Genomic DNA, 25,499 nt, shown 5'->3' with positions numbered 1-25,499 from the left:
CCATTACTCCTCTCCTTTGTGATGGTTGGCAATTTCTTTGATGAGCAAAGAAATATTGGTTGTTAGCCACCATATCAATGAGATTTTGAGCTTCTTCTGCTGTTTTCATCAGTTGTAATGATCCTCCAGCTGAGTGGTCAAGTGATTCTTGAGCCTTTAGAGTGAGTCCTTCATAGAAGTTCTGTAGCTTGTCCCACTCAGTGAACATTTCTGGTGGACATTTCCTCAGCAGAGCCTTGTATCTCTCCCATGCTTCATACAAATTTTCAGCATCCAATTGTGTGAATGTTTGCACCTCAGTTTTCAGCCTGATGACTCTTTGAGGTGGATAGAATTTGGCTAGAAATTTAGTCACCAAATCATCCCAGCTAGTGATGCTTCCTTGAGGAAAAGTTTCAAGCCACTGTGCGGCCTTGTCCCTTAATGAGAACGGGAACAGCAGAAGCTTGTAGGTCTCAGGATTCACGCCATTGGACTTGACAGTGTCACAAATCCTTAAGAAGGTAGATAGATGTTGATTTGGATCCTCCCCCAAACGAGCAGTTGTTTTGGACCAATGTAATGAGTTGTGGCTTCAATTCAAAGTTATTTGCATTGACATTAGGGGTGAGAATGCTGCTTCCACAATGTCTAGCATTTGCAAAGGTATAGGAGGCCAAAACTCTCCTCTGGGGTGGGTTGTTGTTGTTATTGTCTGCTCCACCTGGTGGATTGGTTGAATGTTCCTCCATATCTTGGAATTCTTCTTCTGATTCCTCTTCTCCAATAATATTTTTCCCTCTTTCAGCTCTTCTTAACCTCCTGAGAGTTCTTTCGTCTTGTTCATGAAAGGTGGGTGTGGTTCTTCTTGTACCTGACATACAAGCAGAACGTAAGAAACACACAAACTAGTGATACTTCAATCTACTGCTAGAATGAAGTTTTAGTTAGCTTAAGCAAAAATTCAAACAGTTAGTGGGTTGATTGAAAGTTAAAGGACAGAAAAGAAAAAGTGCTTGATCTAGATCTCCACTTCACTTAATCATTGTCAATCTAATCAATCCCCGGCAACGGCGCTAAAAACTTGATGGGATATTTTTGTGGGAAAACGAATTTCTCCAAAACACCCAAATCTAACCGGCAAGTGCACCGGGTCGCATCAAGTAATAATAACTCACGGGAGTGAGGTCGATCCCACAGGGATTGAAGGATTGAGCAATTTTAGTTTAGTGGTTGATTTAGTCAAGCGAATCAAGATTTGGTTGAGTGAATTGTGATTTGCAGAATTTAAATTGCATGAGAAGTAAAGGGAATGGGTAAATTGCATGAAATTAAAGAGAACTGAAATTTAAAGTGCTGAATCTTAAAGAACAAGAAATTAAATGGCAGAAACTTAGAACGCAAGAAATGTAAATTGCAGAATCTTAAAGTGCAAGAAATGTAAATGGCTTGAATTGTAAAGGGAATTGGGAATTGGATTTGCAGAAATTAAACAAGGAAAAGTAAAATTGCAACAAGCAGAGAAGTAAAGGATGACTTAAATTGAACCGGATCTAAAAACAGAATTGTAAATGAGATTGAAAAGCATTAAACAGAGGAAGTAAAATTGGAATTCAGATCTCAGGACCCAAGAGACTAGAAAACCAAGTCTAGATCTCAATGCCTTCCTAGATCCAACAAGAGTAATTGCAAAGGAAATGTAAATTGCAGAGAAAGTAGATGAGAGAGCAATTAACAGAAATTTAAAATCAATTGTGCAGTAAAGAAAAAGAGAGATCTCAGGATGAGATTGAAACAGATTTCCTTCAATTCTCCAAACCAAGATCCAAGACAAGGAAAGTAAAGAGTGCTGGGCAAGAACAAGGAAGAAGAGAGATCAATTCTCCTCCCCAATTCTCTTGAATTAAAACAACAATGCTAGAATGTAAAAGTGAGCTCTCTACCAAACTACCCAATCCAAAACCGAAAGGAAAGCTCTCTATGAAAACTAAAAAGGGAAGCTCTCCGAAAAACTTAAATCCTATGCTATTTATACACTTTCTTCAAATGGTCTTCAAGCCTTCAATTGGGCCTTTGCTCCTGATGGAATTAGGTTGATAGAGGCCTTGGTTGATTGCTCTTGGAGTTTGGAGAAGAACCGAATTGAACCGGGTTTGGAATCATGAAAGCTTGAGTAAAAGTTTGAGTAAAAGTTTGAGGCTAACTTTTACTCAACTTTTCACATCAGCCACCCTTCTTTGCTGATACCAACGTTGGGGAAAAAGTTAGGGGTCAAACTTTTGCTCCAAACGTTGGCCTCCCCTTGCACACTCATGGCGCCAACGTTAGCCAAAAAGTTAAAGGCTAACGTTGGCGCAAACTTTTGCTCTCCAGGGTGTGTTGTTCATGCGCCAACGTTAGCCAAAAAGTTAGGGGCTAACGTTGGCGCAAACTTTTGCTCTCCAGGGTGTTGATTTGTGATGCCAAAAGTTTGCCAAAAAGTTTGAGGCTAACTTTTGCTCCAGCTTTTTGTCCAAAAGTTTGAGGCTAACTTTTGCTCCAGCTTTTTGCTCCCTGGTTCATTTTCACTTATTCCAAAAGTTGGAGCTAAAGTTTGAGGCTAACTTTTGCTCAAACCTTTTGTCCTCTCTTCCTCCTAGCCATTCCTTCTTGCTTCAACCTTTCTCCAAGCTTTCTTCACCTATCATTAATCAACCAAACACATCAAAGCTATGCTCAAAATCATGAGATATTCATTCTTTCATAATATGTGACAATTATAGCATAAAACCTCATGAAATAGCATGAATTCATACATGGTTGATTAAATCAAAGGAAACATGAAAATCTACCCAATTGGCTTGCTTATGGCTCAAGAAAGTGCATAATTCTATAGAAAACAAAAGAAAAAGGCTAGTGAAACTAGGCTAAGATGACTTGTCATCACCCTTCATGCATTTTGGTGGCACCATGGGGTGACACCAAACTTAGTTTGGAGCATTGTGATGAAAAGTTTTGTTCAAAGCTCCCAAGATTAGCATGCATCTTGGTTTGCTTTGAACACCAAACTTGTTCCTCACTATATACTGCACAATAAGGACTTCACCAAGTTTGGGTTGGAATTTATGAATATTGCTTTTTTTTTTACTATTTTCTAAAAACATATAAAACATGGGTTGCCTCCCATGAAGCGCTTCTTTAGCGTCACTAGCTTGACGTTTTTCCTTCATCAGGGTGGTTGGTAGTGCTTAAAGTCCTCCCTTCTTGCTGTGGACTTATATCCATTGGTTGGATCAATGATTTCTACATGTTCCAGGGAAAGAACTCTGTTGATAGTGAAGACCTTAGGTAACTGAGATGGTACAGTGGGGAGATTAGGGGGATTATTGGGGAAGTAAGCTGAGACAACTCTATCCCCTGGAGAGAAGTCTTCCGTAGGGATCTTCTTGTTCCTCCACCTCCTTGGTACCTTCTTCTTTGTTTCTTTTAAGGTTGCCTTGCCCTCGGTGACCTCTTTTTCTAAAGGAGTTGTGATGTTGTCTTTACCTGCCTCTAGAGGTTTAGGTTCCTCCAATTTTTCCTTGAGCTGTGGCAATTGCTGTTTTCCTTGTTTATCAATTAAGGGGATCTCAGAATGAACTGGCTATGCTTCAGTGCTTGTCTCCTCTTTCAGTGTCTCATTATCATTTGTGCTTAGTTCCTTGTCCTCTTGATCTGTTTCTTGTGAGAGTTTGAAAACATTGAAGCTGAGTCGTTCATCATGGATTCTCAATATTAGCTCCCCTTTCTCTACATCGATAAGTGCTCTGGCCGTAGCTAGGAATGGTCTTCCCAATATGATTGGGTGAGTGTGACTCTCTTCCATGTCCAGGATGACAAAGTCTGTTGGGAGAAAGTATTTCCCAACCTTTAGTAACACATTTTCTACCACTCCTATTGTTTGCTTTTGAGTTTTGTCAGCCAGTCTGATGATTACATCTGTGGGCATTATCTCATTGATCTACAGCCTCTTCACCAAGGATAAGGGCAGTAAGTTGATGCTGGCCCCCAAATCACATAGTGCTCTATCGAACATAGTTTCACCTATGGCACAAGGGATGTGAAAACTCCCTGAGTCTCTTCCTTTTTGTAGGCAACTCAGGTTGAATAAGGGCACTACATTCCTTGTTCATCACTATAGTCTGGCCTCCTTTGAGTGAGCTTTTCCTGGGAAGAAGTTCCTTCATATACTTGATGAATGCAGGCATTTGTTGAATTGCCTTGATGAATGGTATGTTTACATGCAGAGATGCAAACAAGTCTAGGAACCTTGAGTATATTCTCTTTCCCACAGCACCATTGAGCAGTTGAGGGAAGGGTGCATAGAGCTTCAGCAGCTCTTGTTGTGAGATTTCTGGTTCTTGGTGATCTCTATCCTCCTCCTTTGTTGAGTTGTCTTTAGGTTGTTCGAAAAGTTTGCCTTGCTTGTCTTCAGTCTCTTGATCACTTGTACTGACCATTTTGCAATCTTCCCATCTTACTTTCTTTGCTTCTCCTTTGGGGTTTTTCTCCGTGTCACTTGAGAAGCTATCGGTAGGTTTGGGAATCTTCTCAGCTAAACATCCCACCTGGAATTCTAGCTTCCTAATGGTCTCTCCCTGGTTCTTAATATTGGCTCGCACCTCCTCTTTGAACACCTTATTTTCTTGAATCTCTTGGCATATTCCTTCAAGTAAGATTTCAATCTTAGAGAGCTTGTCATCAATTGATGGTTGATTCGGAGCAGATGTGCTGTTTTGGTTTTGATAGGCGTGTGGAGAAATGTTGTTGTGGGGTTGTTGAGATGTCCTCTGTGTGAATTGTTGGTGAGCTGCATTGTTGTTGGAGTTGTAATGTCTCTGGTCTTGGTTTTGATCTTGCTGACTTTCCCACCCAAAGTTTGGGTGGTTTCTCCATCCAGGGTTGTAGGTCTTTGAGTATGGATCATAGTTTTGCCTTGGTGAATTCCCAATGTAGTTGGCTTGCTCCTGACTACCCTCTGCTTCTTCATTCACTCCTTCTTGGGTTGTTGATGAAGTGGAGATTGCTGCTACTTGGTTCCTCTCCATCTTATTGGTGAGGTCAGCCAGCTGCTGGGTAATGAGCTTGTTTTGGGCCAACAGAGCATCTACATTGTTTAGCTCCATTACTCCTCTTTTGTTCCCTCTTTCGGAAGCATAGAAGTAGTCGTTCTCTGCTACTGTTTCAATAACATCTGTGGCTTCCTCAATAGTCTTCTTCTTGTTCAAAGATCCTCCGGATGAATGGTCTACGGCCTTCTTTGACTCATAAGAGAGCCCTTCATAGAAAATGTGCAGCTGCACCCATTCGTTGAACATGTCAGGTGGACACCTCCTTGTTAAGTCCTTGAACCTCTCCCATGCTTCATATAGAGTCTCACCATTTTGTTGCCTGAAAGTTTGAACCTCAGCTCTCAGCCTATTGATTCGTTGAGGGGGGTAGAATCTTGTTAAGAATTTGTTCACCATATCCTCCCAAGTTGTCAAGCTCTCCCTTGGGAAAGATTCCAGCCACTTGGCTGCCTTGTCCCTGAGTGAGAATGGAAATAAGATCAGTCTGTAGGCGTCAGGGTGAACACCATTAGACTTTACTGTGTCACATATCCTCAGGAAGGTGGTTAGATGTTGATTGGGGTCTTCTTGAACACTTCCTCCAAACGAACAGTTGTTCTGAACAAGGGTGATGAGCTGTGGTTTAAGTTCAAAGTTGTTGGCATGGATTGTTGGCTTTTGGATGCTACTTCCACAATTGCCTGGGTTTGGATTGATGTAAGAGCCCAAAACTCTTCTATCCTCACCAGCATGATTTGCTCTACCTCCTCCCCATGGTTGTGATCCTCCTCTTCATGATGGTTTTCCATGTTGTCTTCCATGTTTGATTCAAAGAATTCCTCCTCTTCCTCAGCACCAACTACTTTCTTTCCTCTTGCCTCCCTCCTTAATCTAAGGAAGGTCCTCTCAGGTTCAAAATCGAAGGAAGTTGAAGCCCCGCTTCTTCTCCCTGTCATACAACCATCAAGTGCAAGCAAGAAAAGATAGGTGCAGAAAGTATTTTTGTCAGAATTACTGTTAGTTGTGGGTGATGCAATATATCAAACAGTTAGTGGGTTAGCAAACAGAATTGAAAATAACAAAGAAAAACAAAAGAGTAGAGGGGGAAGGGAAGAAGTTTAACTAAAACAAAAAGTAAATCACTCAAACAGAAAATGAAATTCATAAAATAAAAATGCTCAATCTAGTGATCTTCCAATTTAATCATTGTTGACGCACAATCAATCCCCGGCAATGGCGCCATAAACTTGATGCGGGTAGAAACTGTCTCTCAACAAATTTCCTTCGGCAAGTGTACCGAATTTGTCGTCAAGTAAAAACTCACAATAGAGTGAGGTCGAATTCCACAGGGATTGATTGATCAAGCAACTTTAATTAGAAGAATGTTCTAGTTGAGCGAATCCAGAATTTGGGTAGAGAGTTGCAGAAAATAAAATGGTGGGAATGTAAATAATAGAAAAGTAAATGCTAGAATTAAAGGACTGGAAGTAAATGACTGAAAGTAAATTGCAGAATTGTAAATGGGAATGGGGATTTGCTCATAAAAGTAAATGGCAGAAATTAAAGAGAATGGGTAAGATCAGAGATGGGGAGTTCATTGGGCTTAGGAGATATTGCAATCCTCCGGATCAAGTTCATTTTCATCTCTTCCTCAATCAATGCACTCATTGATCTCCTTGGCAATCTTAATTGATTGAATTACAAATTCAATCTCTCAAATCTTGATCAATAGCCAATTCCTTGGTCAATTGCTCATGAGAAGAGATGAAGTATGGTCACTGATTATACCACATGCATTTCCCAAATCAAGTATTGAGAGGGTTATAGTCACATACCCATCCAAACCCAATTTGGTCCAGCATGAGAAAGCATTTCTAGCTTGATCTCTTCATTCCTCTTTCAAGGTTCAAAAAAGATCAAAGTTTGAATAGCTTCTTTTCCAAGATAACTACCCAATTGGATGAAGATCGAAAGCTTTCAAGTAAAATCAAGAGAAAAGATAGAAGAAGAATAATAAAAATTAGTATTGATCCATCAAATTACAACAGAGCTCCCTAACCCAATGAAAGGGGTTTAGTTGTTCATAGCTCTAGAAAATGAAAACAAAGATGGAGAATACATCATAAAACTAGAAAATGCAGAGAAGGTAGAATACAGAGAGTAATTCTCTTTTTCTAACTTTTTAGAACTCCCTAAACAATTCAAAGCTACTCCTATATATACTACTTTTCTCAGCTTCTAGTTAGCTCTTCAAGTCTTGGGCCTTTGGATCTTGAGTTTGAAGAAGTTTTCTTTTTTATTTGGGCTTGGCTTTACTTGTAGAGAGAAAGTGTGAAGTGGGCAGAGACTTTAGCTCAGGACGTTAGGGGTGTTAACGTTTAGTGAAAATATGAGTTCGAGAACGTTAGTGACAATCAACTTTCTCACTAACGTTCCTAAGTAAAAGTCACGTTAACTTCAACGTTAGTGGCACAAACGTTGCCACTAACGTTGCCTCTAAGTCTTTCGCACACGTTATTGAGACTTAACATTCCCAATAACTTTGAAAAGCCCCCCTTTGTTCCCACGTTAGAGCCCACGTTAACTTAGTTAATGTGGCTCTTTAATGTGGGCTTGCCATCCTTCGAGAATGTTAATGACACTCAACATTGTCACTAACGTTCCAAGGTGCCCCTATGTCTCACGTTAGAGTCCACGTTAACTAGGTTAACGTGGCTTCTAACGTGGCCATGCTTAGCCATCCTCAACGTTAGTGACAATGTTGAATGTCACTAACGTTGGCGTTTCTTTCACTCATCAATGTTAGCCTCCACGTTAACTAAGTTAACGTGGAAGTTAACGTGGCTCCTTCGGGGGTTGTGTGGTTGCTTCCAACGTTAGTGACAATGTTGGGTGTCACTAACGTTGTCGACCACTCTTGCTTCTTACGTTAGCTCCCACTTAACCAAGTTAACGTGGGAGTTAACGTGGTATGTTTCTCCTTAGGCCAACGTTAGTGACAATGTTGAATGTCACTAACGTTGGCGTTTCTCCCCCTTCTAACGTTAGAGGCCACGTTAACTAAGTTAACATGGACTCTAACGTGGCCACTTGTGAGCATTGGCCAACGTTAGTGACAATGTTAAGTGTCACTAACGTTGGCTCAACTTCCCCTCTCCACGTTTGAGTTCACGTTAACTTAGTTAACGTGACTCTTAACGTGGTCAATGATGGCTTCGAGAGCGTTATTGGCAATCACTTTTCTCATTAACTTTGCAAGTTACCTCCCATTCCTTGCTTCCTTTGGTCCTGAAATCAAGCAATAGAGCGCATCAAAGTTCTAGTCCAAGTCATGGGCAATGCAGCATATAATTTGTCACTAAACTCATGCAAAATCCTCATGAAATAATGTAAAATGCACAATGTATGCTTGAATCAAGGTGTAAGTGAATATCTACCCAAAACTAGCTTATTTCCTAAGAAAATGCATGAAACTAACCTAAAAACAGTAAAGAAAAGGTCAGTGAAACTGGCCAAGATGCCCTGGCATCAAAAAGGAATGGTAATATTCAATTGACTAAAGAAAGAGTCGTAAGCATAGAAGAAGGGACGTTCCCCTTGAACTAAAGAGGGAAAACTAACCCTCTCCTCAGGATTAGGTGACACTAATTCATAATTCTTCTCTTGATCCCTATCACTACAAATCCTATGGTGCCTCCTAAGCCGCACGCAATACTCAGAATCAGCAGCTGTAACACACATCAACACAACAGAGTCCAGCAAATTGGACATGCCTTCCGGGATTTTAGTAGACATTTCAACAATGTTCTTGCGATAAGACATGGGTCAACTATTCCTATAGAAAGAAAAGGAAAAATGGAGTTACTACCAAACAACTCGGGTAGATAAGGAAACAACTCAGATGATAATATACGATCACCAATAATCAGAAATAGCAGTAAAAGGAAAACCCCAGGATTCACACTAAAATCCAGGGGCACCCGTTGGAGGCAGTAACAAGGCAAGAACCCAAAAAGGAAGAAATCGACAAGTCTATCCCCTAAAAAATCTCCCAAAATACATCTTTATCACCTTCACTCCACACAAAGTAGTAAGAAAGTCATCATCATCATCAAACAGGAAACATCAAAGTTACAACCTTTCCTACTAACAGCTTACCATCAAAAGCACAAAAACTTCTCAAAATTATGAAACTCCAGTCTACCTACAAATCCACAAAAGCCAAGACTTTGGTCAAAGAGATGCAACCAAAAAGAGAACAAAACTCTAAAGGAAGCAGAAAACTACCAGGAACAGACATCACAACAAAGTGCAGAGATCACCACAAAGATACAAGCTTGTTCAAAGAAAATCGTAAAAACACAAATAACGAAAAGAAAGACACAATCTTTTCTCAAAAAGATCGAGACTCTTAGAAGCAAAATAAAAATCACATGCAACAGTTAGGACACACAAAAAAGGTGACAAAAAGCATAAAAGAAAAGAAAATGCCAACCTGAAGAGAAAGAAGAAACGAACGCGAGAGGAGGATCAGGAAGAAAACAGCAACAAGCCCATTCCAAACAGCCACTCTCAAAGCAAGGGAAGGGAAACACAAAAATGCAAAAACAGAGGGTGTAGAGGAACAAAATGTCTTGCAAACAACAAGCAAAGAAGACGGAGAAAAGCTAGAGGAGGAAATTGTAAAGTGAATGATTTGAAAAAATTCAAAGTGAGGTGTGAAAGAGGGAAAAAGGAAACGGTAAAGGGGTATTAATGAGCTTTTAAACCCTCGCACGTTTCCAAGAAAAGTGCAACGTGCGCTACAATTAAAAATAAGGAAAACACTTCGCATTCAAAGGAACCCAGCAGGAGTTATATAAAGATCGACAAAAGGCAAAATGCTCGAGCTCGACTTCTCCAAAAGAGTCGAAGTCTGAAGACGCGACCCTAAAAAAGTAAAAATCGAGCTCAGGTAGGGGCACTGTTCATACCCTGGGTCGAGCTATCCAACCTAGGGAGATCGAAGATGAATCGACCGACCTCTTCAGGTCAGGATCTCCGACCTCTTCTTCAAAAGAGATCGGCCAAATCGACATAAGAGGCCCAAAGAGGCCCAAATGAAGGGACACAGCCCATTCTAAAGGTAGTTAAAGCCTAGAGAGATAAGGGCGGTTCCCCTGAGATAAGATGACTCCACTTAAAAATAAAGATAAGATAACTAACTTATCTTATCTAGAAAGGTCAGCCTACACTACTATAAATACACTGGAGCACCCATGTATAACTCATAGTCTGATTCAACTAAAAACCTGCTTAAAGCCCATGCTAACTTAAGCATCGGAGTCTCTTGCAGGTACCACCACCCTCCGGTGATGAAGGATCAGCAGCATCTCTAGCTCCACCAGTTCCATCAGGTCAGACACGACAGCTCCGGCCACCAGATCCAACAGGTCGGACACGACAGCTCCGGCAACCAGATCCAACATGTCGGACACGACAGCTCCAGCCACCAGATCTAACAAGTCGGACACGACAGCTCCGGCCACCACAGCAGATCTCATCTGAGATCGACCTTCAGTTTCAGGTAACCCTCGGAACACTTCCCAAAGGAGAGCATCACAAATTGGGATGACTTGGTTAACGAATTCTTGGCCAAGTTCTATCCCCCTCAAAGAATTATCAAGCTCAAGACTGAGGTGCAAACCTTCAGACAATTGGAGCGAGAATCATTGTTTGAGGCTTAGGAGAGGTATAAAGCACTGATAAGGAGATGTCCTTCAGATATGTTCAGTGAATGGGTGAAGCTCCAGAACTTCTATGAAGGTCTCTCTATGAAAGAAAGAAAGGCAATAGATTATTCTTCAGAAGGGTTGATAAACCCCATTTTTAGGATTTATGTTGTGCTTAATTTAGTAGATTTTATCCACTACTCTCACACTTATTCATAGAATTCGCATGTTTAACATTTTCCTTCCTAATTTTGTGCTATGATTGAAAACATGCTTCTTTGGCCTTAAATTTGCTAATTTTAATCCTCTCTTATTATCATTCGATGCCATGATATATTTGTTAAGTGTTCTCAGGGTTTATAGGGCAGGAATGGCTTAGAGGATGGAAAGGAAGCATGTAAAAGTGGAAGGAATACATGAAATTGAAGGAATTGCTAAGCTGTCAATCCTGACCTCTTCGTACTAAATCGATCATAACTTGAGCTACAGAGGTCCGAATGAGGCGGTTCTAGTTCTGTTGGAAAGCTAACATCCGGGGCTACAAAAGAATATGCAATTTTATATAGTTGTCATGCATTTAGGTGACGTGCATGCATGGATCACGCGTACGCGTGACCTTGCGAAAGTTCAGCGACGCGTACGCGTGGTCAACGCGTACATGTGACAGAGCCATGTGCTGTTGATGCACGAAAACTTGTCTCTCAACGATTTCCCTCGGCAAGTATACTGAATTTTTCGTCAAGTAAAAACTCACAATAGAGTGAGGGGATTGATTGGTCAATCAACTTTAATTAGAGGAACGTTCTAGTTGAGCTAAGCAGAATTTGATGTGAGAGTTGCAGGAAATTAAATGGCGGGAAAGTAAATAGCAGGAAATGTAAATACTGGAAATAAAGAGCTGAATATAAATGGTGGAAAGTAAATTGCAGAATGTTAAATGAGGATTTGGGAAGATGAGTATAAAAGTAAATTGCAGAAATTAAAGAGAATGGGTGAGATCAGAAATGGAGAAGTCATTGGGTTTAGGAGATGTTGCATTCTCCGGATCAAGTTCATTTTCATCTCTTCCTCAATCAATGCATTCATTGATCTCCTTGGCAATCTTAAGTGATTGAATTCCAATTCCTTGGTAATTCAATCTCTCAAATCTTGATCAATAGCCAATTCCTTGGTCCAATTGCTCATGAGAAGAGATGAAGTATGGTCATTGATTATACCACATGTATTCCCAAATCAAAGTGTTGGTAGGATTATATGTCACTATATCCATTCAAACCCCAATTTGGTTCAACATGAGAAAGCATTTCTAGCATGATCTCTTTATTCCTCTTCCAAGGTTCCGAAGAGATCCAAGTATGAATAGCTTCTTTTCCAAGACAACTACCCAATTGGATGAAGATTGAAAACTTTCTTGTAAAATCAAGAGAAAAGAAAGAAGAAGAATAATGAAAACTATTATTGATCCATCAAATTACAACAGAGCTCTCTAACCCAATGAAAGGGGTTTAGTTGTTCATAGCTCTGGGAATGGAAAATAAAGATGGAGAATGCATTCTGAAAGTAAAACTAGAAGTTACAGAGAAAGTAAAATTATACAGAGAGTGGTTTTCCCAATCCAAAAGTTCTCCTCTAGTTCAAAACTACTCATATATATACTACTCTTCTACTCTTCTAGTTGGCTTTTCAAGTCTTGGATATAGGCCTTTGGATCTTGAGTTGAAGCAGTTTGGAGTCCTCAGTGGGCTCAGCTTTACTTGCAGAGAAAGTGTGAAGTAGGCATGGATTTTAGCTACGACGTTAGTGGTGTTAACGTTTAAGTGAAAATGTGGGTTCGAGAACGTTAGTGACAATAACCTTTTTTACTAACGTTTCTAGCCCAAGATAGTTCACGTTAACTTCAACGTTAGTGGCACTAACATGACCACTAACGTTGCCTCTAGATCCTTCGCGAACGTTATTGGGGTTTACCTTTTTCAATAACGTTGCTCTTAGCCCCCTTTTCTCACGTTAGAGTCCACGTTAGAATAACTAACGTGGCTCTTAACGTGGGCATGCCTTAGCCTTGAGAGCGTTAGTGACACTTACCTTTGTCACTAGCGCTCCAAACACCCCTTTTTCCCACTTTAGAGTTCACGTTACTTAGGTTAACGTGACTTCTAACGTGGTAGTGATAGCTATCTCCAACGTTAGTGACAAAGGTGAGTGTCACTAACGTTGACTCATCATTCCTTTCCTCCACGTTAGCTTCCACGTTAATGCAATTAACGTGGCAACTAACGTGGCTAATAGTGGCTTAGTCCAACGTTAGTGACAAAGGTGAGTGTCACTAACGTTGGCATTTCTTTGTTCCTTCCACGTTAGAGCTCATGTTAATGTACTTAACGTGACTCTTAACGTGCCTAGGTGTGCCCCTTTTTCCAACGTTAGTGGCATTCACTTTTACCATTAACGTTGGAGCTTTACTTCTCTTCCACATTAGCTTCCACGTTAACGTAGTTAACGTGGGCTATGATGGCTCACGAAGGCGTTATTGGCGATCACTTTTCTCATTAACGTTGCAAGCCAGCTCCCATTCCACGTTAGTGGTAACGTTAGTTAGACTAATGTGACTACTAACGTGGCTCTTCCTTGCTTCCTTTATCCTGAAATCAAGCAAATAAAGTGCATCAAAGCTAGGTTCTAACCCATGAGATCATGCATCATTCATTTTATCATTAAATTCATGCATAATTCTCATAAAATCATATAAAATTCACAATATTTTCTTGAATCAAGGTGTAAGTGATTATTTACCCAAAACTTGCTTATTTCCTAAGAAAGTGCATGAAACTACCCTAAAACAATAAAAAAAGGTCAGTAAAACTGGCCAAAATGCCCTGGCATCACAATACCAAACTTAAAGCTTGCTTGTCCCTAAGCAAGTACTGGAACAAGAGAATGATGAATGAGATGACAAGAGAAATGAATCATTATTGTGGAAGTCATGTCCTTGGTTTTATGGGGTTTCATGCATAGCAACTTAGGTTCATTCCTTTATTGGCTTTCAGACCTTTACCATGCCCTGGAATACTCACTTGATTGCACCCTATGAGACTTTTATTTATTGATCCTTTTTTTTTCACGGTTTAATTGTGTTCTTTAGACTAGGTGCTTTGTAAGGGGGCGACTCTTTAAGATAAGGTTTCAGCCAACACTCCCGAACCAGTTGGTCCAAGGTGCTGGGTGTTAAGACACCCCTAAGGACTTACTCCCTCAAGTCTCTTTCCCCCATACATTCACACCACAGGCACATGGTTTGTTATTTTTATTCTTGAGACCTTGGTATCCAGCACCTCTTTGGGTTACTAAGTGCTCTATAGCAAGGATTACTCTTGATAGTGGACTTTCAGCTGATAATCCCGGGTTAGTTAACCCAAGTTACCAAGTGATAAGGCACCCCTGAGAGCTTATTCATCCAAGTATATCCCTTGCACAGGAGCACCACAGACACATGCCTTAAGATTCAACCCTTGGTGCCTAACCTTATTTCTTACTCTTTTTCTTTATTTCTCAACTTTCATTTTTTTTCTTTCCCCTTTTCTTATTAGGATCTTGTTATTTAGCTAGTCTCATGGGGTGTGTTTCAAGCATATGATTCGGGACAGATAGTTGCCTTCCTACCTTGTTGGTGAACCAACTTAGCTAATCTATTACCACACCACAAACTTAGGAACTTACTCCACAATATGAACCTCACTCTGGTCTTTCATAGCATACATTCTCTTTTTATTTGATTCAAAAGGACAAGCATACAAGTAAGCAAGGTGAAAATGCAGCAGATCATTTGGCACAGCTAGCATAGACCTAAGCAGTAAAAACTTAAAGGCAGAATTTAAAATCCTAAATTACCATGGAAGCATGTTCTATTTCATACATGATTTTCCTTATTTAAAACTTGAAAAAGATGGAACAAAGGGGGAACTCCACCACCTTTTACTCATGGGGGTGCTCATGCTCTCTCTCTTGTTTGTCCTCTTTGTGTTTTTCTTGAGTGCTTGAACTCCCACTTTCCTTGCCTTTTCCAATCAACTTTTTCCAGAAGCCAGCATCTTCCATCTTTTTTTTCAATGTTTTCTTCTGTTGTTTCACCTTCCTTTCCTCTTGTTCTGTTAGATCTTTTTGGACTGTATCATACCTAGGGATTGCAGAGTGCAAATTATGCATAGGCCCAGACATATAGTTCAACTTGGCTTGAGTGTTTATGTTGAACTCTTCCCTATGTAGTTGTCGTCCCTCATTGAGCACGCTGAACTCATTGAATGCTTTTGTTTGAGCTAGCTGACGTTGGTTGAGTTTTTGAAGGCGTTTGTCTTGACGTTCTTGCCTTTCAGTCACTTGATTGATGGCTTGAATGAGCTGGGAGTATTGCTCCTGTTGCTACTCCATTTGTTGCTTCTGCCACTCCCTCTGCTGACCCATCCAATTAGAGAGTAATTCTTCTTGACGGCTTACCAACTGTAGTTGCAACTCTTGCTGTGCCCCTTGATTTTCCAAGTATTGTCTAGATAAACCATCAATGGCTTCCTGTAGCTGGTGCATGTCTAAAGGGGCTTGCTCCTCTAAGTTTTGTCCTTCTACTACTTGATGGGCTGGCCTCTTTCTTGGCTTTCGTTGAGGTAGGGGAGATGCAACCGCATGCATCCGTCGAACAGTAATTGGGATGCCCACTTTTATCCACTCGGGGTCCTCATCCTCGAACACCACTCCAGCCCTGTCACACAGACAAAAAATAGTGCTGGGGTAGCCTAACCTTCCTCCAGAATCGCTCTTTTCAGCCATCTTCCTAATACCTTGGGCTATAAGTTCATGGACCTTGATCTCTCCCGCTTTAAGTATACATTGCACCATTGTTGCTCTCTTAAGATTCACTTCTGAGTTATTCCCGGCAGAAAGGATGGATCTCCTTACAATTTCAAACCACCCCTTTGCTTCAGGGGTGAGGTCCCCTCTCTTGATGAACTTGGGTTTCCCTTGAGGATCTCGTACCCAATCAGCTCTTTGCACGCAAATATCTTGTACAATCTGGTCATGATTGGGGCTGCCATCTATTCTGGAGTGATAGCTTTCTTCTGCAAATGGTATGGCTCGTAGCTTTAATGCCCTCATGATGCTCATGGGGCTGAAGTCCACGGTTACCCCTCTCACGAAGCTTATATAGGAGTCATCTGCCTTATCATACCTGACTGCATTTGCATAAAACTCTTTTACAAGAGTTGCATTTACTTCTATGACTGGATCAGTAAAGAGCTCCCATCTTCTCTTTTCCTCCTTCTTTGTGATTTCAGGGCACTCAATTTTTCTGACTTGAAAGCCTAGCTCATATATGATCTCCTTATCAACCATCCATCCATATTGCAATGCATAGTGAAAGGTTTTGAATTTCTTCTCATCGAAAGGGCGTTGCTCCATAGGCTCCTTCCCTTTTCCTCTCTTAGAGCTTGATGATGCCATAAGTGATTTTTGATATGTGAAGGTGTAAGGGGTGTGGATAATGGGCTTCGGCCGGTTAAGATGGGGTGTAGTGAAGGGAATGAGTGAGAGTGTTTTTGATGGGTAAAAAAAAAAGGGAGTTGGGCGCTGAGGGTGGGAGGTGTAAAGGATGAAAATTGGAATGTGAAAGGGAGTATGGAATAAGAACCTCTTATATAGAGAAGTGGTGAGTAGATGAAAGGTGTGAATTGAATGTGTAGGCCTATGATGAACGGATGGGGTTTAGTATGGGATGGGCACAAGGATCATCAACTTTATGATGGGGTTGGTTCAGTTTCCAAGCGTGTTCTTCTTCCAATGTTGCATGGCAACATTTTCCAATGTATTCCCCTTGTAGACACGTGTATAGTCCTCTTCTTTTGAAGTGGCCGAACCCTTCCTCCTTCAATTGTCCCATAAATTTTCCTACAAAACAAAAGAAATGTGATTAATGAATTTGTGGATAGTGGCGGCAAAATTTAAAAGGAAAGAATAACTACTTTTTAAAATTTTTGTTTCTAAATGGTAAGTGCTATTCATGAATATAAATCAACTAACTAATTAACTGTTCATGTATGCAACATTGGTGACACCAAACTTAGTTTGTGACACTGTGGTGTAAAAAGTTTTTGTTCAAGGCTCTAAGAGTGACATGATATGGATTGCATTTATGCTCTCTTAGTATGCCTTGAACACCAAACTTGTTCTACACTATGTGCTTGATGAGCGGATAATTTATACGCTTTTTGACATTGTTTTTAGTAGGATCTAGTTACTTTTAGGGATGTTTTCATTAGTTTTTATGTTAAATTCACATTTCTGGACTTTACTATGAGTTTGTGTGTTTTTCTGTGATTTCAGGTATTTTCTGGCTGAAATTGAGGGACTTGAGCAGAAATCAGATTCAGAGGTTGAAGAAGGACTGCTGATGCTGTTGGATTCTGACCTCCCTGCATTCAAAGTGGATTTTCTGGAGCTACAGAACTTGAAATGGCGCGCTTCCAAATGCGTTGGAAAGTAGACATCCAGGGCTTTCCAGCAATGTATAATAGTCCATACTTTGGCCAAGAATAGGCGACGTAAACTGGCGTTTAACGCCAGCTCTCTGCCCAATTCTGGCGTCCAGCGCCAGAAAAGGATCCAAAACCAGAGTTGAACGCCAGAAATGGATCAAAACCTGGCGTTCAACTCCACAAATGGCCTCTGCACGTGCAACACTTAAAGCTCAGCCCAAGCACACACCAAGTGGTCCCCGGAAGTGGATTTATGCATCAATTACTTACTCATGTAAACCCTAGTAGCTAGTTTATTATAAATAGGACCTTTTACTACTGTATTAGACATCTTTGGTCTCAGTTTTAATCCATTGTTCATCTTAGGAAACTATTGATAAAGTTTTAGGGGGCTGGCCATCTCGGCTATGCCTGGACCTTTCACTTATGTATTTTCAACAGTAGAGTTTCTACACTCCATAGATTAAGGTGTGGAGCTCTGCTGTTCCTCAAAGATTAATGCAAAGTACTACTGTTTTCTATTCAATTCATCTTATTTCGCTTCTAAGATATCCATTCGTACCCAAGAACATGATGAAGGTGATGATTATGTGACGCTCATCATCATTATCCCTTATGAACGCGTGTCTGACAAACACTTCAGTTCTACATGCAACAAGCTAGAATGAATATCTCTTAGATCTCTTACGGAATCTTCATGGTGTAAGCTAGAATGATGGCAGCATTCAAGAGAATCCGGAAAGTCTAAACCTTGTCTGTGGTATTCCGAGTAGGATTCAATGATTGAATGACTGTGACGAGCTTCAAACTCGCAATTGCTGGGCGTTAGTGACAGACGCAAAAGGAGGGTGAATCCTATTCCAGCATGATCGAGAACTGACAGATGATTAGCCGTGCTGTGACAGAGCATGTGAGCATATTTTTCACTGAGAGGAGGGGATGTAGCCACTGACAACGGTGATGCCCTTGCATAAAGCCAGCCATGGAAAGGAGTAAGACTGATTGGATGAAGATAGCAGGAAAGCAGAGGTTCAGAGGAACGAAAGCATCTCCATACGCTTATCTGAAACTCTCACCAATGATTTACATAAGTATTTCTATCCTTATTTTATTATCTATTTTCGAAAACCCAATCACCATTTTATATCTTCCTGACTGAGATTTACAAGGTGACCATAGCTTGCTTCATACCAACAATCTCCGTGGGATTCGACCCTTTCTCACGTAAGGTATTACTTGGATGACCCAGTGCACTTGCTGGTTAGTTGTATCGAAGTTGTGACAAATTATGAATGTGTAGTCACGATTACGCGTACCAAGTTGCTCACGTTGCCAGGGATTGTTTGAGCCTGGACATCACAATTTCGTGCACCAAGTTTTTGGCGCCGTTGCCGGGGATTGTTCGAGTTGGACAACTGACGGTTCATCTTGTTGCTCAGATTAGGTAATTTTCTTTTTATTTTCTTTTCAAAAATTTTTCAAAAATCTTTCAAAAATTTTTCTTTTGTTTTCGAAAAAAATATAAAAATGTTTTCAAAAATTTAATTCAAAATTTTTAAGAATGAATTCTAGTGTTTCATGAAGCATGTGAAGCCTGGCTGGCTGTGAAGCCATGTCTAATTCCTGGACTGAAGCTTTAGACTAAACATGCAAGATTTCTGGAATTCATATTAAAAATTTTGGAATCCTTATTTTCCTTTTTCAATTAATTTTCGAAAAATACCAAAAAAATTAGAAAATCATAAAAATCAAAAATATTTTTGTTTCTTGTTTGAATCTTGAGTCATATCATAAGTTTGGTGTCAATTACATATGCATCCTGCATTTTTCGAAAATACCATGCATTCATAGTGTTCTTCATGATCTTCAAGTTGTTCTTGGTAAGTCTTCTTGTTTGATCTTGATGTTTTCATGTTTTGTGTCTTTTCTTGTTTTACATGTGCATTTTTCGTTTCTTAGAGTCTAAACATGAAAGATTTCTAAGTTTGGTGTCTTACATGTTTTCTTTGCATTAAAAATTTTTCAAAATTATGTTCTTGATGTTCATCTTGACATTCAAAGTGTTCTTGGTGTTCATCTTGACATTCATAGCATTCTTGCATGCATTCATTGTTTTGATCTAAAAATTTCATGCATTGCATCATTTTTCTTGTTTTTATATCTCATCATAAAAATTCAAAGAAGAAAAAAAATATCTTTCCCATTTTCTCTCATCAAATTCGAAAATTTGGATTGACTTTTTCAAAAATTTTTTAAAAATCAAGTTGTTTCTTATGAGTCAAATCAAATTTTCAATTTGAAAATCTTATCTTTTTCAAAATCTTTTTCAAAAATCAAATCTTTTTCAAATTTCTTAGTTATTTTCGAAAATTCCAAAAATATTTTTCAAAAATCTTTTTCTTATTTTTATATCAAATTTTCGAAAATAACATAATCAATTAATGTTTTGATTCAAAAATTTGAAGTTTGTTACTTGCTTGTTAAGAAAGATTCAAACTTTAAGTTCTAGAAGCATATCTTGTGATTTCTTATGAATCAAGTCATTAATTGAGATTTAAAAAAATCAATCTTTTTCAAAAATAATTTCAATCATATCTTTTCAAAAATATCTTCTTATCTTACCTTTTTCAAAAAGTTGGTTTCAAAATATCTTTTCTAACCTCCTAACTTCTTATCTTTTCAAAATTTGTTTCAACTAACTAACTAACTTTTTGTTTGTTTCTTACCTTTTTCAAAACCACCTAACTAACTCTCTCTCTCTCTAATTTTCGAAAATATCTTCCCCCTTTTTCAAAATTTCTTTTTAATTTATTAATTATTTTAATTTTTGATTTTTAAATCTTAATTTTCGAAAATTACTAACATTTTTCAAAAACTATTTTCAAAAAAAAAAATCATTTTAGAAAATTCCTTCTCTCTCACCTTATTCTATTTATTTATTCATCTACTAACATCTCATCTCACATCTCTGCCATCCTCACAGTTGTGTTTCTTCCATTATATTACATTCTTTGTCCCCCCTCTTCTTCTACTCACACAGGGATCCCTATACTGTGGTATAAAGGATCTCTATTATTATTATTATTTTTCTGTGCCCTCTTCTTTGTCATATGAGCAGGAGCAAGGATAAGAACATTCTTGTGGAAGTAGATCCAGAACCTGAAAGGACTCTGAAGAGAAAATTAAGAGAAGCTAAAATACAACAATCCAGAAATAACCTTTCAGAAATTTTCGAACAGGAAGAGGAGATGGCAACCGAAAATAATAATAATGTAAGGAAGATGCTTGGTGACTTTACTGCACCTAATTCCAATTTACATGGAAGAAGCATCTCCATTCCTGCCATTGGAGCAAACAACTTTGAGCTGAAACCTCAATTAGTTTCTCTGATGTAGCAGAACTGCAAGTTTCATGGACTTCCATCTGAAGGTCCTTTTCAGTTCTTAACTGAATTCTTGCAGATATGTGATACTGTTAAGACTAATGGAGTAGATCCTGAAGTCTACAGGCTTATACTTTTCCCTTTTGCTATAAGAGACAGAGCTAGATTATGGTTGGATTCTCAACCCAAGGATAGCCTGAACTCTTGGGATAAGCTGGTCAAGGCTTTCTTAGCCAAGTTCTTTCCTCCTCAAAAGTTGAGCAAGCTTAGAGTGGATGTTCAAACCTTCAGATAGAAAGAAGGTGAATCCCTCTATGAAGCTTGGGAGAGATACAAAGGACTGACCAAAAAGTGTCCTTCTGACATGCTTTCAGAATGGACCATCCTGGATATATTCTATGATGGTCTGTCTAAGTTATCTAAGATGTCATTGGATACCTCTGCAGGTGGATCCATTCACCTGAAGAAAATGCTTGCAGAAGCTCAAGAACTCATTGACATGGTTGCAAATAACCAGTTCATGTATACTTCTGAAAGGAATCCTGTGAATAATGGGATGCCTATGAAGAAGGGAGTTCTTGAGGTTGATATTCTGAATGCCATATTGGCTCAGAACAAAATATTGACTCAGCAAGTCAATATGATTTCTCAGAGTCTGAATGGAATGCAAGCTGCATCCAACAGTACTCAAGAGGCTTCTTATGAAGAAGAAGCTTATGATCCTGAGAACCCTGCAATAGCAGAGGTGAATTACTTAGGTGAACCTTATGAAAACACCTATAACTCATCATGGAGAAATCATCCAAATTTCTCATGGAAGGATCAAAAGCCTCAACAAGGCTTTAATAATGGTGGAAGAAACAGGTTTAACAATAATAAACCTTTTCCATCATCCACTCAGCAACAGACAGAGAACTCTGAAAAAAATGCTTCTAATTTAGCAAATCTAGTCTCTGATCTATCTAAGGCCACTGTAAGTTTCATGAATGAAACAAGGTCTTCCATTAGAAATTTGGAAGCACAAGTGGGCCAGCTGAGTAAAAGGATCACTGAAATCCCTCCTAGTACTCTCCCAAGCAATACAGAAGAGAATCCAAAAGGAGAGTGCAAGGCCATTGACATAAGCACCATGGTCGAACCTGTGAGGAGAGGAGAGGACGTGAATCCCAAGGAGGAAGACCTCCTGGGATGTCCAGTGATCAATAAGGAGCTTCCCTCTGAGGAACCAAAGGACTCTGAGGCTCATCTAGAGACCATAGAGATTCCATTGAACATCCTTATGCCATTCATGAGCTCTGATGAGTATTCCTCTTCTGAAGAGAATGAGGATGTTACTAAAGAGCAAGCTGCCAAGTTCCTTGGTGCAATCATGAAGCTGAATGCCAAATTATTTGGCATTGAAACTTGGGAAGATGAACCTCCCTTGTTCACCAATGAACTAAGTGATCTGGATCAACTGACATTGCCTCAGAAGAGACAGGATCCTGGAAAGTTCATAATACCTTGTACTATAGGAACCATGATCTTTAAGGCTCTGTGTGACCTTGGTTCAGGGATAAACCTCATGCCCCTCTCTGTAATAGAGAAACTGGGAATCTATGGGGTGCAAGCTGCTAAAATCTCATTAGAGATGGCAGACAATTCAAGAAAACAGGCTTATGGACAAGTAGAGGACGTGTTAGTGAAGGTTGAAGGCCTTTACATCCCTGCTGATTTCATAGTCCTGGATACTGGAAAGGAAGAGGATGAATCCATCATCCTAGGAAGACCTTTCCTGGCCACAGCAAGAGCTGTGATTGATGTGGATAGAGGAGAATTGATCCTTCAATTAAATGAGGAAAACCTTGTGTTTACAACTCAAGGATCTCTCTCTGCATCCATGGAGAGGAAGCATAAAAAGCTTCTCTCAAAGCAGAGTCAAACAAAGCCCCCACAGTCAAACTCTAAGTTTGGTGTTGGGAGGCCACAACCAAACTCTAAGTTTGGTGTCAAACCCCCATATCCAAACTCTAAGTTTGGTGTTGGGAGGTCTCAACAAAGCTCAGCACATTTGTGAGGCTCCATGAGAGCCCACTGTCAAGCTATTGACATTAAAGAAGCGCTTGTTGGGAGGCAACCCAATTTTTTATCTAACCATATTTTTCTTAGTTATATGTCTTTATAGGTTCATGATCATGTGGAGTCACAAAATAAATATAAAAATTGGAAACGGAATCAAAAACCGCAGAAGAAAAATCACACCCTGGAGGAGCATCTGTCTGGCGTTCAGCGCCAGAACAGAGCATGGTTCTGGCGCTGAACGCCCAAAATGGGCAGCTTCTGGGCGCTGAACGCCAGAACAGGCATGGTTCTGGCGTTCAACGCCAGAAATGGCACACAAATGGGCGTTGAACGCCCAAAATGGCCACCAACCTGGCGCTGAACGCCCAGAGTTGGGTACAAAGGCATTTTTTCATGCCTAATGGGTGCAGGGATGTAAATCCTTGAAAACCTCAGGATCTGTGGACCCCACAGGATCCCCACCTACCTCCACTCACTTCTTCTCACCACTTTCTTTCACACAACCCCATTAACACTCTTCCCCAAAAACCCTTCACCAATCTCCTCAAACTCTTTTCCCCATCACCTCTTCACCACTCACATCCATCCACTCTTCCCCATAAACCTACCTCATAAACTCCACCTACCTTCAAAATTCAAAACCAATTTCCCACCCAAACCCACCCATATGGCCGAAACCTTTACCCCCCTCCCTTCCCTATATAAAGACCTCCATTCTTCATCAAATTCACATAACACATCCCTCTACACCCCTCTTGGCCGAAACCACATCTCCCTCTCCCTCTCCATATTTCTTCTCCTTCTTCTTCTATTCTTTTGTTTATTGCTCGAGGGCGAGCAATATTCTAAGTTTGGTGTGGTAAAAGCATAAGCTTTTTGTTTTTCCATTACCATTGATGGCACCTAAGACCGGAGAATACTCTAGAAAGGGGAAAGGGAAGATAAAAGCTTCCACCTCCGAGTCATGGGAGATGGAAAGGTTCATCTCCAAAGCCCATCAAGAACACTTCTATGATGTTGTGGCCAAGAAGAAGGTGATCCCTGAGGTCCCTTTCAAACTCAGAAGAAATGAGTATCCGGAGATCCGACATGAAATTCAAAGAAGAGGTTGGGAAGTTCTAACAAATCCCATCCAACAAGTCGGCATCCTAATGGTTCAAGAGTTTTATGCCAATGCATGGATCACCAAGAACCATGATCAAAGTAAGAACCCGGATCCAAAGAACTATGTTACAATGGTTCGGGGGAAATACTTAGATTTTAGTCCGGAAAATGTGAGGTTGGCGTTCAACTTGCCAAACATGGAAGAGAACGCACGCCCCTACACAAGGAGAGTCAACTTTGATCAAAGGTTGGACCAAGTCATCATGGACATATGTGTAGAAGGAGCTCAATGGAAGGTTGACTCCAAAGGCAAGCCGGTTCAACTAAGAAGATTGGACCTCAAGCCTGTAGCTAGAGGATGGTTGGAGTTCATTCAATGCTCAATCATTCCCACTAGCAACCGGTCTGAAGTTACTATAGACCGGGCCATCATGATCCATAGCATCATGATTAGAGAAGAGGTGAAAGTTCATGAGATTATACCTCAAGAACTCTATAAGGTGGCTGACAAGTCCTCCACTATGGCAAGGTTAGCCTTTCCTCACCTCATTTACCACCTATGCAATTCAGCTGGGATTGATATAGAGGGAGATATCCTCATCAAAGAGGACAAGCCCATCACTAAGAAAAAGATGGAGCAAGCAAGAGAGCCCATCCATGGAGCTCAAGAGGCGCAAGAAGCTCATTTCCATGAGATCCCTGAGATTCCTCAAATGCACTTTCCTCCACAAAATTATTGGGAGCAAATCAACACCTCCCTAGGAGAATTGAGTTCCAATATGGGACAACTAAGGGTAGAACATCAAGAGCACTCCATCATGCTTCATGAAATAAGAGAAGATCAAAAAGCAATGAGGGAGGAGCAACAAAGACAAGGAAGAGACATAGAAGAGCTCAAACACATCATTGGTTCCTCAAGAAGGAAACGCCACCATCACTAAGGTGGATTCATTCCTTGTTCTTATTTCTTCTGTTTTTCGTTTTCTATATTGTGTGCTTATCTATGTTTGTGTCTTCATTACATGATCATTAGTAAGTAGTAACTATGTCTTAAAGTTATGAATGTCCTATGAATCCATCACCTCTCTTAAATGAAAAACGTTTTAATTCAAAAGAACAAGAAGTACATGAGTTTCGAATTTATCCTTGAACTTAGCTTAATTATATTGATGTGGTGACAATGCTTCTTGTTTTCTGAATGAATGCTTGAACAATGCATATATCTTTTGAAGTTGTTGTTTAAGAATGTTAAATATGTTGGCTCTTGAAAGAATGATGACTAGGAGACATGTTATTTGATAATCTGAAAAATCATAAAAATGATTCTTGAAGCAAGAAAAAGCAGCAAAGAACAAAGCTTGCAGAAAAAAAAAAGAAAAAAAAATAGGCAAAAAAAAAATAGAAAGAAAAGCAAGCAGAAAAAGCCAAAAGCTCTTAAAACCAAGAGGCAAGAGCAAAAAAGCCAAAAGCCCTTAAAACCAAAAGGCAAGGGCAAATAAAAAGGATCCCAAGGCTTTGAGCATCAGTGGATAGGAGGGCCTAAAGGAATAAAATCCTAGTCTAAGCGGCTAAACCAAGCTGTCCCTAACCATGTGCTCGTGGCGTGTAGGTGTCAAGGGAAAACTTGAGACTGAGCGGTTAAAGTCAAGGTCCAAAGCAAAAAAAAAAAGAG

At 39.9% G+C, this 25,499-nt stretch overlaps 2 non-coding genes across 2 annotated transcripts; one reads left to right on the top strand and one right to left on the bottom strand.

The window, feature by feature from the left end:
* The first annotated feature begins 5,313 nt into the window (after nucleotides 1-5,313).
* On the top strand, nucleotides 5,314-5,417 carry LOC112780782 (small nucleolar RNA R71). The gene has a single exon (XR_003191598.1). It is a non-coding gene; the product is annotated as a small nucleolar RNA R71 (small nucleolar RNA).
* Nucleotides 5,418-20,924: 15,507 nt separating this feature from the next.
* Nucleotides 20,925-21,032, bottom strand: LOC112780384 (small nucleolar RNA R71). Its single transcript, XR_003191225.1, has one exon. It is a non-coding gene; the product is annotated as a small nucleolar RNA R71 (small nucleolar RNA).
* Nucleotides 21,033-25,499: the final 4,467 nt, after the last annotated feature.

The sequence above is a fragment of the Arachis hypogaea genome, chromosome 19, assembly GCF_003086295.3.
Source record: "Arachis hypogaea cultivar Tifrunner chromosome 19, arahy.Tifrunner.gnm2.J5K5, whole genome shotgun sequence".
Lineage (NCBI taxonomy): Eukaryota > Viridiplantae > Streptophyta > Magnoliopsida > Fabales > Fabaceae > Arachis > Arachis hypogaea.
This window is presented reverse-complemented; position numbering and strand designations above follow the sequence as displayed.